This window comes from Thamnophis sirtalis, unplaced genomic scaffold, assembly GCF_051295495.1.
Source record: "Thamnophis sirtalis isolate CommonGarterSnake01/CBP01778 unplaced genomic scaffold, rThaSir2_p1.2 scaffold_7, whole genome shotgun sequence".
Classification (NCBI taxonomy): Eukaryota; Metazoa; Chordata; class Lepidosauria; order Squamata; family Natricidae; genus Thamnophis; species Thamnophis sirtalis.
This window is the reverse complement of record NW_028261387.1, coordinates 96,113,099-96,125,598: the sequence shown is the minus strand read 5'-3', so window position 1 is coordinate 96,125,598 and position 12,500 is coordinate 96,113,099. Positions and strand designations below refer to the sequence as shown.

At 51.2% G+C, this 12,500-nt stretch overlaps 1 protein-coding gene across 1 annotated transcript in view; it reads left to right on the top strand.

Moving 5' to 3' along the window:
- Positions 1-12,500, top strand: part of VSTM2L (V-set and transmembrane domain containing 2 like) — a 59,677-nt gene that overhangs the window by 43,358 nt on the left and 3,819 nt on the right.

Genomic DNA, 12,500 nt, shown 5'->3' with positions numbered 1-12,500 from the left:
GGCCAAACCGTAGATCAGATCCTGAGCGGCGGTAAGCAGAGGGAATCTACCGGTCCATGAACGAGGCTGCGTTGGAGCCGTTTGCTCTCGGGATGGGGGATCTTGGTAGCGTCCAACTATTTTCTTACCTTTCCAACCCAGGTGAAATGTCAGGGAGGGGCCCTGGGTGCTCGCTGAGCTGGGCGGGGGTCCTGCAGCCTTTTCATCACCCAAACTACGGTAGATAACATTGGCAGTGCCAGAAGGGAGGGGGGAGTTTACATGGGGAGGGAGGAGAAGTGGGGAGGACTCTGGGGTCCTTGGTGCTCTTGGAGCCGGGTGGTTTTCTTGCAGACGTTTCATGACCCAACTAGGGAACATCCTCAGTGCTGAAAGGGAGGGAGTTTGCAGAGAAGAGGAGGGGGAGGAGGGGGGAGGGGAGGACGGCGACGAATGTGGGGTCCTTGGTGCTCTCTGAGCCTGATGGATTTCTGACAAACGTTTCGTGACCCAACTAGGAAACATCATCCGTGCTAGAAAAGATAAGGGTTAAGCCTCCCCCCGGGACCCCTCTGGAGCCCCCAAGATTGCTCTGGACCCAAATAGTGGGTCGTACCCCCCGGAGTGGGGGATAGTGCAGGAAGACCCCGGGCCACATTTAAGCACAGTAAACACATTTTTTTGTAGCTCAAGTTAGCATAGCATAGCAGTTAGACTTATATACCGCTTCATGGGGCTTTCAGCCCTCTCTAAGCGGTTTACAGAGTCAGCATATCGTCCCCCCAGTCTGGCTCCTCATTTCATCCACCTCGGAAGGATCCCCAGTCTGGCTCCTCATTTCATCCACCTCGGAAGGATGGAAGGCTGAGTCAACCCTGAGCCGGTGAGATTTGAACCGCCGAACTGCAGATAACAGTCAGCTGAAGTGGCCTGCAGTGCTGCATTTAACCACTGCGCCACCTCGGCTCCTTCCCCCTTAAAGACGTTTCACTTCTCATCCGAGGAGCTTCCTCAAGTCCGGCTCCCTTCCAACTCCGTTATTCCGTCTTCAAATGGTTCTCGGAGAGCTAAAACACCCGCCTTCACTCCGCTCAGGACCAGCGATGGCTGCAAGGAGGAGTATCAATCCTTCCACCCTCCACCGTTCAGTCAGAACTGAAGAAGCTTCTTGGAGGAGGAGTGAAACGCCTTCTGGGAGAAAAACGAAACCCAGCTGCCTTTTGGGGAAAAAAAGCACCTTTGGCATTGCCCCAACTAGGCAACATCCTCAGGGCTGCTTGCCCTTTCTGGTTGCCAGCCCCCCCCCCCCAATTTAAGTGCTGGCTCCGGAGAGCAGTGGGGGGGGGGGAGAGGGAACTTTCTCCAGCAGATTGGGGGCAGGCAGGGGGGGGGGAGACGCGCTCTCCAGGGCCCCCCCTCACCCCAGACTCCTGCTGCTGGAAGTGTCGGGGGCTTCTACAAAGGCTGAATATCCCCCTCCCCTTCAAGGGATCTTGGGGGGGGCAGATTTAAGCGAGTGGGGTGGGAGAGAACTATCCGAGCCTGCGTTACTTCGGCTTCCCACGGCTCTCCGCCGGTCTCTCGGAACTCCCTGCCCAGCAGAGTCTAATTTCTGAGGTTTATTCCACGCGGAGCGACTTCGAGCCCCAGTCGGCGCCCTTCCGCCTTCGGCTTCTCTCTCTCTCTTTTTTCGCCCTGCGCGCGGGGGCGCCTCTGAAGTGCCTCTTTCAAGCCACGGGAGCGGCTGATTGCAGCCCTTCCCCGACTCCAAAGCCCGCGCGGGATCCGCGTCTCCCGTGGCTCAGATGAAACGGGGCTTAAAGGAGGTTTGTTCAGCTCCCGCGCGATCAGAGGCACAGCGGGCTCCCAGTGGGGGTCGGGAAAGCGGGGCGTGGGTTTTTTTCCAACACACACACACACACACACACACACACACACCACACACACAGAGTGTCGTTAGAGGTATTTCTTTTTCTTCTGTTTCTCCAATTCATTGTGTCCTCCTCCTTTCAATTCAGGGATTTATTCCATTTATTCAGCGCATGGCATATCGCAGTGTTTCTCAAACTTGGCAACTTGAAGATGTCCGGACTTCAACTCCCAGAATTCCCCAGCCAGCGAATGTTGGCTGGGGAATTCTGGGAGTTGAAGTCCGGACATCTTCAAGTTGCCAAGGTTGAGAAACACTGGCATATCGTACGCGGTCTTGGAATATATATATTAACATTTCTACACACTGTTTACCACAAACCTGTGCCAAAGAGGCAACCAGCAAGCCAGTAAGGGAATGGAAAGATCAAAACGCTCACACACCCTGGCAATCAGCACCCGGAGGAGGGAGCAGAAATGTCACTCCAAGATTAAGATCAGAGCCAGCCTCAATAGTAGTAAGCAGTCCAGCCAAAGACCCCCCAAGACCCCCACCCCCACCACCAACAGTGGCAGGGCAATCCATGAGAATATACAACTGTCAGCAAACTGCACTCCTTACTAGCACTGATGATGTTACCTAGTTGGGTCATTAAAGGTCTGCAAGAAAACCATCAAGCTTAGAGAGCACCAAGGACCCCACAGTCCTCCTCCCCCTCTTGATTTGATTTGATTTGATTATATTTATATGCTGCCCTTTTCCCCCGAAGGGGACTCAGGGCGGCTCACAATTCAAATCAGGGAAGGGGGGTACAGATAGAAAATAAAAACAAAAACATAACAATGCATAATTTAAAAACACACGGCAGTCATACCATTCGAGACGGGGGCAACAGCTCTTTAGCCCCAGGCCTGTCGGAACAGCCAGGTTTTAAGGGCTTTGCGGAAGGCCTGGAGGGTGGTGAGGGTGCGAATCTCCACGGGGAGCTCGTTCCAAAGGGTCGGAGCAGCCACAGAGAAGGCTCTCCTCCGGGTAGTCCGCCAGTCGACACTGGCCGGCGGATGGAACTCAGAGGAGGCCTAATCTGTGGGATCTAATCGGTCTGGTGGAGGTGATTGGCAGCAGGCGGTCTCTCAAGTACCCAGGTCCAATACCATGAAGGGCTTTATAAGTGACGACTAGCGCCTTGAAGCGTATCCGAAGACCAATAGGCAGCCAGTGTTCTTCCTCCTCCTCCTCTTCCTCCTCTTCTCTCCCCTCCTCCTCGCAAACCGCTTTGGCTTCTAGAACTACTGGTGTTCCCTAGTTGGGTCATGAAACATTCGCAAGGAAACCAGCCAGCTCAGAGCGCACCAGGGGCCCCTTCTGAAGTGGTTCCATTGGCCCCTTTCTCCTGGCAGACCCTCCGTCCTTAACCCCCAAGCAGATGCTGCCTTGGGCTCTTTGCTGGGGAGTGGGACACGCCCCCCCCCATGGCCACCTCCTCGAGGGACAATTTAACAATTCCATTGATGATTTAAAACCAGCAAAAAAAAAATATAATTTTTTGCCTTCCACATTCCATTCTGTCCCTTCTTCTGTATCCCTTCTTTCATTATTCCTTTCCACCGTTTCCTTGATATTAGTGTAACTCTTGCCCCGTGGTCAATCGGCCATTGGGAATTGTGGCAGATCCCCTTTAATTCGGGGAGGGGGCCAACCTCTTTTTTTCTTCAGCTCAGACAATGCCTTGCTGGTGTCAGCAGCGGCTGCTTTGTGCTGGCTGCACCCTCTTTCATCACAGAAGGGCCAGTGCAATAGCAATAGCAATAGCAGTTAGACTTATATACCGCTTCCTAGGGCTTTCAGCCCTCTCTAAGCAGTTTACAGAGTCAGCATATCGCCCCCACAGTCTGGGTCCTCATTTCACCCACCTCGGAAGGATGGAAGGCTGAGTCAACCCTGAGCCGGTGAGATTTGAACAGCCGAACTGCAGAACTGCAGTCAGCTGAAGTGGCCTGCAGTGCTGCATTTTTAAACTACCGGTTTTGTGGGCGTGGCTTGGTGGGCGTGGCAGGGGGAAGGATACTGCAACATCCCCATTCCCTCCCCACTCAGGGGCCAGCCAGAGGTGATATTTGCTGGTTCTCCGAACTGCTCAAAATTTCCGCCACGGGTTCTCCAGGACCTGCCAGAACCTGCTGGATTCCACCCCTGAGCAGGACCCATGCAACCAAATGATTGGGTGTTTCACCTTTCCTGGAGAGCCAGATTCAGGGCCCAGCTGTATCCACAGCTGCCACTGCTGTTGTGCCCGCAGATGGATCCCAGGCCGAGCGCTGGGCCTTGGCAGAGCAAGGGCAGCGCCAGAAATAAATCCCCTGTGCCAAGGTCTCCTGTTTCCTTCGCTCGGATGGATGGGGCTGTGTGTGCCAGGAATGCCACGCAACACACACACACACAAAGACCCAGACACAGCATTGTTGGGGTGGGAGCCCTCCCACCAGGTCCTGCCCAGATTTGTCCGCCTGCTTAGAGCCCCATTTGTCGAAGCAAACATGATTAATGCGCGGTGCAAATTGTGCCATTTGCATAATTCATGCGCTGAGATTCGGTTGCCCCTTGGGAATTCAGGAGGCTGGGCCTTATTCCTTACCAAATGAAGAACTGAAGTCCCGGCTGGGAGGACAATTTGCCTGGTTTATTTGGAGTTTATTTATCTGTTTGAAGAACCGAAATGGCGCAGTGGTTAGAGTGCAGCACTGCAGGCCACTTCAGCTGACTGCTATCTGCAGTTCAGCGGTTCTAATCTCACCGGCTCAGGGTTGACTCAGCCTTCCATCCTTCCGAGGTGGGTGAAATGAGGACCCGGATTGTTGTTGGGGGCGATATGCTGACTCTGTAAACCACTTAGAGAGGGCTGAAAGCCCTATGAAGCGGTATATAAGTCTAACTGCTATTGCTACTGCTATTGTTTGTTAGTTTCTATCCTGTCTTTATTATTTTTGCAAATAACTCAAGGGGGCAAATGTATCCAAAAGAAGTTTTTCGTCCTGTTTTTCCCCACAACAACAATCATGTGAGGTTGGTTGGGGTGAGAGAGAGAGAGATTGGCCCAAAGTCATGGCTAAGGCGGGACTAGAACTCACCGTCTCCTGGTGATTGGCCCCAAAGTCAGCCAGCCAGATTTGAACTTTTAAGGCAGGATTTGAACTCATAGCCTCTTACTTTCTAGCCTGGTGCCTAAATCACCAGACCAAACTGGCTCTAGATCAGTGTTTCTCAACCTTGGCAAACTTGACGATGTCCGGACTTCAACTCCCAGAATTCCCCAGCCAGCATTCGCTGGCTGGGGAATTCTGGGAGTTGAAATCCGGACATCTTCAAGTTGCCAAGGTTGAGAAACACTGATATAGAGGCTGACACATGGCCACTTGAAGATGGGTGGACTTCAACTCCCAGAATTCCCAGCCAGCCACGCCCGTTTTTTTCCCCCTCCAACCCCCTAGAGGGGAGAGATTGCAGAGAAAGGGATTACATGAGAGTAAGTAGGCCACAACAAGGGGGATACACATCAAAAAGCATGCATATAAATGCAGGGGAATTCTGGGGGTTGAAGTCCATCCATCTTCCACTAGCCAAGGTTGAGGGTCTCCTTGCCTTGTCTCCTAAGGAGAACTAATGCAACATCTGTGGCCGGATCCTAGCTCTTTCGCTGGGAACCATCCTGGCTCCCTTCTTCTCTCCCTCTTCCACAGATTTTGAGCCGGAGAAACTCACAGGAAGGGAGTCAGCTAATTAGTTAAGGAAATACACGTTTCACCTGACTTCCCAAGGCTCCCTCCCTGCTCTATACTAACTACTCCGACAAGGAGGGCCCCCCCCCCCCCCAAAAGCTTTTGCAATTATCTCCCTGCTCATTTCAGCGGTGGGTTTTCTGCCCAGGATAAATATAGAAGGATATTTTAAGAACGCTTCGTTCCTGACATGTTATTTTAATACCAGCTAATCAGGCCCAGATGACAAAGAATTACATAGAATAGTAGAGTTGGAAGGGACCTTGGAGGTCTTCTAGTCCAGCCCCTTGCTTAGGCAGGAAACCCTACACCACTTCGGACAAATGGCTATCCAGCATCTTCTTAAAGACTTCCAGTGTTGGGGCCTTCACAACTTCTGGAGGCAACTTCTGTTCCATTGATTAATTGTTCTAACTGTCAGGAAATTCGTCCTCAGTTCTAAGTTGCTTCTCTCCTTGATTAGTTTCTACCCATTGCCCTTCCTTCCTTCCTTCCTTCCTTCCTTCCTTCCTTCCTTCCTTCCTTCCTTCCTTCCTTCCTATCTTCCTTCCTTCCTTCCTTCCTTCCTTCCCTGTTCCACTGGTTAATTGTTCTGACTGTCAGGAAATTCCTCCTCAGTTCTAAGTTGCTTCTCTCCTTGATTAGTTTCCACCCATTGCCCTTCCTTCCTTCCTTCCTTCCTTCCTTCCTATCTTCCTTCCTTCCTTCCTTCCTTCCTTCCTTCCTTCCTTCCTTCTTTCCCTGTTCCACTGGTTAATTGTTCTGACTGTCAGGAAATTCCTCCTCAGTTCTAAGTTGCTTCTCTCCTTGATTAGTTTCCACCCATTGCCCTTCCTTCCTTCCTTCCTTCCTTCCTTCCTTCCTTCCTTCCTTCCTTCCTTCCTATCTTCCTTCCTTCCTTCCTTCCTTCCTTCCTTCCTTCCTTCCTTTCCTTCCTTCCTTCCTTCCTTCCTTCCTTCCTTCTTTCCCTGTTCCACTGGTTAATTGTTCTGACTGTCAGGAAATTCCTCCTCAGTTCTAAGTTGCTTCTCTCCTTGATTAGTTTCCACCCATTGCTTCTTGTTCTACCCTCAGGTGCCTTGGAGAATAGCTTGACTCCCTCTTCTTTGGGGCAACCCCTGAGATATTGGAAGATTTCATTTCATTTCATTTATTAAATTTATAGGCCACCCAATCCCTGAGGACTCCGGGCGGCTTACAATGAAAAGAAGAAAAAAAGAAAATCAAATAAGTTTTAAAAAAATGCTATCCTGTCTCCCCTGGTCCTTCTTTTCAGTAACATACTCAGTTCCTGCAACCGTTCTTCGTATGTTTTAGCCTCCAGTCTGGAAATTTTGAGAGTGGGGAGGGAAGGGGGATTTTGCAGTGTCCTCCCGCTGCCAGGCACACAAAGCCACACCCCACAAGACTGGTCGTAAATTTTTTTTGAATCCCACCACTGCTCCAGTCCCCTTATCATCTCTGTTGCTCTTCTCTGCCCTCTTTCTAGAGTCTCAACATCTTTTGTTATAGTGTGTGGTGACCAAAACTGGATGCAGGATTCCAGGTGTGGCCTTACTAAGGCTTTGTAGAGTGGTATTAATACCTCCCTTGATCTTGATTGCATCCCTCTGTTAATGCAATTTAGGATTGCGTTGGCTTTTTTTGCTGCCGCTGCACACGGCTGGGAGTTAGTGGGAGTTTGCTAGAATCTTATTAAAAAGCACGAAGGAATAAAATGGGCTACGGGCGTTCCTCGGCTTATGACCAAACCTGGGACAAGGATTGACATCGTAAGACACTACGGTTGTAACTCGAGTGAGGCCCAGTTTTATGACCGTGTCTCATGACAACGGAGTCTTCTGATGTCCATTGTGGCCCTAACGAAGAGCGCCCCGTGTTATGACCATTATTTCATGATGGTTGTTAAGCGAATGGCTGTGGTCGCTGAGCCGAGGCTCAACATCTTTTTTGTATTGTGGTGACCAGAACTGGATCCCATATTTCAATTGTCGGGGTTCCAAACAGCATCCAAAATTAAATCAGAATCCGAGGCAAAGGATTCCTCAAAGTCCCAATTTATGAAGAGAGCCGTGTTGGCACATCTGGGGAAACCCAAATCTGAAAGCTTCCCAGTTTTCCCCACCCAGTTGGAAGTTCACGATCTTGCCCCCACACCCACCAGTCCATCCCATGGTCCAATCTCCCACTGCCACGCTGGCAGCTTCCACCCAGCCAGTTCTGGTCAGGTGTAGAGACAAAGGATGACCTTGGCTTTCTAGAAAGAATGTTGTTATGGCTGCATAGCATCTAACTCCCTACAATCCCCGCTCCCATTTCCCCACCATAGAAAAGGCATGGTAGAAGAATAGAAAGTGTGGCAGGCCAAAGTCTCAAAAGAAAAGAGGGCTGCAGGCCGGACATTAACAAGGCCTTGTAAAGTAGTATTAACCCTTCATGGGATCTTGGTCTCGCCTTCTGTAAATGCAGCCTAGAATTGCATTGGCTTTTTTGGCAGCTGCAGCACACGGTAGGCTCATGTTTAAGTGATTGTCCATTAGGTGGGACACCAAGATCCTTCTCGAAGTTACGACTGTTGAGCCAGGTACCAACTACACTGTACCTGTGCATTTGATTTTTCCTACCTAAGTGCAACACCTTACTTTTCTCCCCACTGAGGTTAATTTTGTTAGATAGGGTCCAGTATTTGAGTCTGTCAAAGTCCTTCTGGATCTCGAGCCGAGGTGCGCAGTGGTTAGAGTGCAGCACTGCAGGCTACTTCAGCTGACTGCTAGTTCTGCAGTTTGGCGGTTCAAATCTCACCGGCTCAAGGTTGACTCAGCCTTCCATCCTTCCGAGGTGGGTGAAATGAGGACCCGGATTGTTGTTGGGGGCGATATGCTGACTCTGTAAACCGCTTAGAGAGGGCTGAAAGCCCTATGAAGCGGTATATAAGTCCAACTGCTATTGCTATTGCTATTGTGTGTGTAGTGGAAGTGTTGGGGTGAAGAGAGAGGGAGAGGGAGAGAAAGAGAAAGAGAGAGAAAGTCACAGGAAGGCTGAAAGAAAGAAGAAAAGGAAGGGAGGGGAGGGAGGAGGGAGGAAATGAGAAGGGAATGAGAAAGGAATAAGAGGAAGGGAGAAGAGAGCCGAGGTGGCGCAGTGGTTAAATGCAGCACTGCAGGCTACTTCAGCTGACTGCAGTTCTGCAGTTCAGCTGTTCAAATCCCACCGGCTCAGGGTTGACTCAGCCTTCCATCCTTCCGAGGTGGGTGAAATGAGGACCCGGATTGTTGTTGGGGGCGATATGCTGACTCTGTAAACCGCTTAGAGAGGGCTGAAAGCCTATGAAGCGGTATATAAGTCCAACTGCTATTGCTATTGCTATTGTGTGTGTAGTGGAAGTGTTGGGGGTGAAGAGAGAGGGAGAGAGGGAGAGAAAGAGAAAGAGAGAGAAAGTCACAGGAAGGCTGAAAGAAAGAAGAAAAGGAAGGGAGGGAGGGAGGAGGGAGGAAATGAGAAGGGAATGAGAAAGGAATAAGAGGAAGGGAGGAAGAGAGCCGAGGTGGCGCAGTGGTTAAATGCAGCACTGCAGGCTACTTCAGCTGACTGCAGTTCTGCAGTTCAGCTGTTCAAATCCCACCGGCTCAGGGTTGACTCAGCCTTCCATCCTTCCGAGGTGGGTAAAATGAGGACCCGGATTGTTGGGGGCAATATGCTGACTCTGTAAAGCCCTATGAAGCGGTATATAAGTCTAACTGCTATTGCTATCTCTCTCTCTCTCTCTCTCTCTCTCTCCCTCTCTCTCTCTCCCTCTCTCTCTCTCTCTCTCTCTCCCCCCCCCCTCTCTCTCTCTCATCTATCTATCTATCTGGGTGAAATGAGGACCCAGACTGTGGGGGTGATATGCTGACTCTGTAAACCGCTTAGAGAGGGCTGAAAGCCCTATGAAGCGCTATATAAGTCTAACTGCTATTGCTATTGCTATCTTCTAAACTTAGTGTTGCAACTTAGGCCACCTTAAGAGATAAGGATCTTTATCTCCCAGAATGCCCCAGCCAGCCACAATTGCCCCCCAGCTTTAGGAAGTCCGAGACTTCAACAGAGCTACTGGTATTGGGAAACAGATTGTGGGGTGGGGGGGTGGGAAGAGAGCGGCTTGGCCATTCCCAAAGGCTCCCCAGAAATTCTCCAGTGCCTCCTTGCTGAGCCTCCTCCGCTCGGCCTTCCTCTTCCTCCCTCGTCCTTTGTAGGGAGGGGGCTTTCGCCTGTGACCTTGTCCCACTCTTCAAACGAGGGAACATCTCAGCCTACAGAAAGGCGGTGGGGACCCTTCCCGCATGCTGTGATTATGGGCAAGGAGGCTGTGGCTTCGGGGTGGGTAATAAACCTGATTTATGGGACCGGGGCCCAGAGCAGCATCTGCAGCTAGTGAGCAAGTCTTAAATTTCATTAGGTGATAAATTCCAACAGCCAAACCATTTGCTAGGAAAGCTAATTAGCTTCTGTGAGCCACAGACACGGACTCCAGTGCCCTGCCTGGGGGAGGCTCCCCCCCCCTCCAGGCCTCCTTGATGGATAGGAACTGGGGGTGGGGGGCAAGTGGGCCAAGGGGAGGGCCGGGGGAGGGGGGAAAGGCTGGATGGGGGCGTGCAGACAGAGGGCTGCCTCTGGCCTTTTCTCCAGTTGGGTGGAGTTTTATTCTCTGGAAGCTGTAGGAGCTCCATCCCTGGAGGTTTCTAAGGAGACTGGACAGCCACTTGTCTGAAACCACACAGGGCCTCCTGCTGGAACAGGGGGTTGGACTAGAGGACCTCCAAGGTCCCTTCCAGCACTGCCGTTCTCTTCTGCTCCTGCAGCCCCAGACCATTTGTTCTAAAGGGTATACAGGCTCTCCTGCTTGGGGTAGGACTAGGGGACCCCCAAGGTCCCTTCCAAGGCTGTGACGCTGTGGTTCTGAGTAAGGGGAAATTTCCTAACAGGGAGAGCAATCAACCAATGGAATAAGCTCCCTTCCAGAGGTTGTGGGTGCTTTCAAAAGAGAACGGAGAAACCTTTGTCTAAAATGGTATCTAGAGGCTCCTGCAGGGGGTTGGACTAGAAGACCTCCAAGGATCTGTCGATCTCCGGATGCGCTTCAAGGTGCTATTGATCACCCATAAAGCCCTACATGGCAGTGGATCTGGATACTTGAGAGACCGCCTTCTGCCAATTACCTCCCTACGACCTATACGATCTCATAGATTAGGCCTCCTCCGTATTCCATCGGCCAGCCAGTGTCGGCTGGCAACTACAAGGAGGAGGGCCTTTTCAGCAGTGGCCCCGACCCTTTGGAACGAGCTCCCCGTAGAGATTCGTACCCTCTCCACCGTCCAGGCCTTCCGCACAGCCTTGAAGAACTGGCTCGCCCGTCAGGCCTGGGGATAAGGATTGCTACCCCGCCCGAATGTTGTATGCATGTTGCTCATTATTTTATTATGTGTTGTTGTCTCAACGTTGTATCCCCCCTTCCCTGGTTTTCTGTGCGCCGCCCTGAGTCCCCTCAGGGAAAAGGGCGGCCTACAAATGCAAATAAACCTCTCTCTAAACCTCTCTAACTCTGCTATTCTATGTTCTATGTGGGGTCCTCGGTGCTCTCTGAGCTTCCGTGTTTTCTCGCAGACCTTTCCTTACCCTAACTAGGTAGCACTGATGATGTTCCCTAGTTGGGTCATGAAACGTCTGCAAGAAAACCAGCCAAGCTCAGAGAGCACCAAGGACTCCACAGTCCTCCTCCTCCTCCCTCCCTTCTCTTTGTCCTCTTTTCTGCAAATTCTCCTCCCTTCTAACACTGATGATGTTCCCTAGTTGGGTCATGAAACGTCTGCAAGGGAACATCCAAGCTCAGAGAGCACCAAGGACCCCAGAATCGTCATTGTCCTCCCCTCATTCCTCTTCCTCCTCTTCCTCCCTCCTCCTCTTCTTTCTCTTCCTCCCCTCATTTCTCCTCCTCTTCATCCCCTCATTCCTCTTCCTCCTCTTCCTCCCCTCATTTCTCCTCCTCTTCTTTCTCTTCATCCCCTCATTCCTCGTCCTCCTCTTCCTCCCTCCTCCTCTTCTTTCTCTTCCTCCTCTTCCTCCCCTCATTCCTCCTCCTCTTCATCCCCTCATTCCTCTTCCTCCCTTCATTCCTCCTCCCCTTTCTGTTCCTCTTCCTCCTCCTTTCTGCAAAAATCTCCTCTCTTCTAGCACTGATGATGTTACCTAGTTAGGTCATGAAATGTCTGCAACAAAACACCCGAGCTCAGAGAGCACCCAGGGCCCCATACTTCTCCTCTTTCTTCTCCTCCTTGCTCTGCAAACCCCCCTCCCTTCTAGCCCTGGTGATGTTACTTAGTTGGGTAAATGAGACGTTTGTAAGAAAACAAAGCTCAGAGGGCACCAAAGACCCCTCATTTCAACCCTGAGCTGCAAATATTCGCCTTCATTGCTGTGTTCAATGTTCCAGAAGTTGTGGGGGCTCCAACAGTGGAATGTTTGACGGGTGACTCGAAAGTCACTCGTCCACAATGGTCTCGGGCCTCCTGTTGGAGCAGGGGGTTGGACTAGAAGACCTCCAAGGCCCCTTCCAACTCTGTTATTCTGTTGTTGAGAATAGCTGGCCTCCGGAACTTGTTGGCACTTCTAACACTGGAGGTTTGACCAAGAGACCAGGGAGCCACTTGTCCCGAGTGGTATCAGTTGGAGGTTGGACTAGAACAGTGTTTTTCAACCTTGGCAACTTGAAGATGTCTGGACTTCAACTCCCAGAATTCCCCAGCCAGCATTCGCAATTGAAGTCCAGACATCTTCAAGTTGCCAAGGTTGAAAAACACTGGACTAGAAGACCTCTAAGGCCCCTTCCAACCTTGTTATTC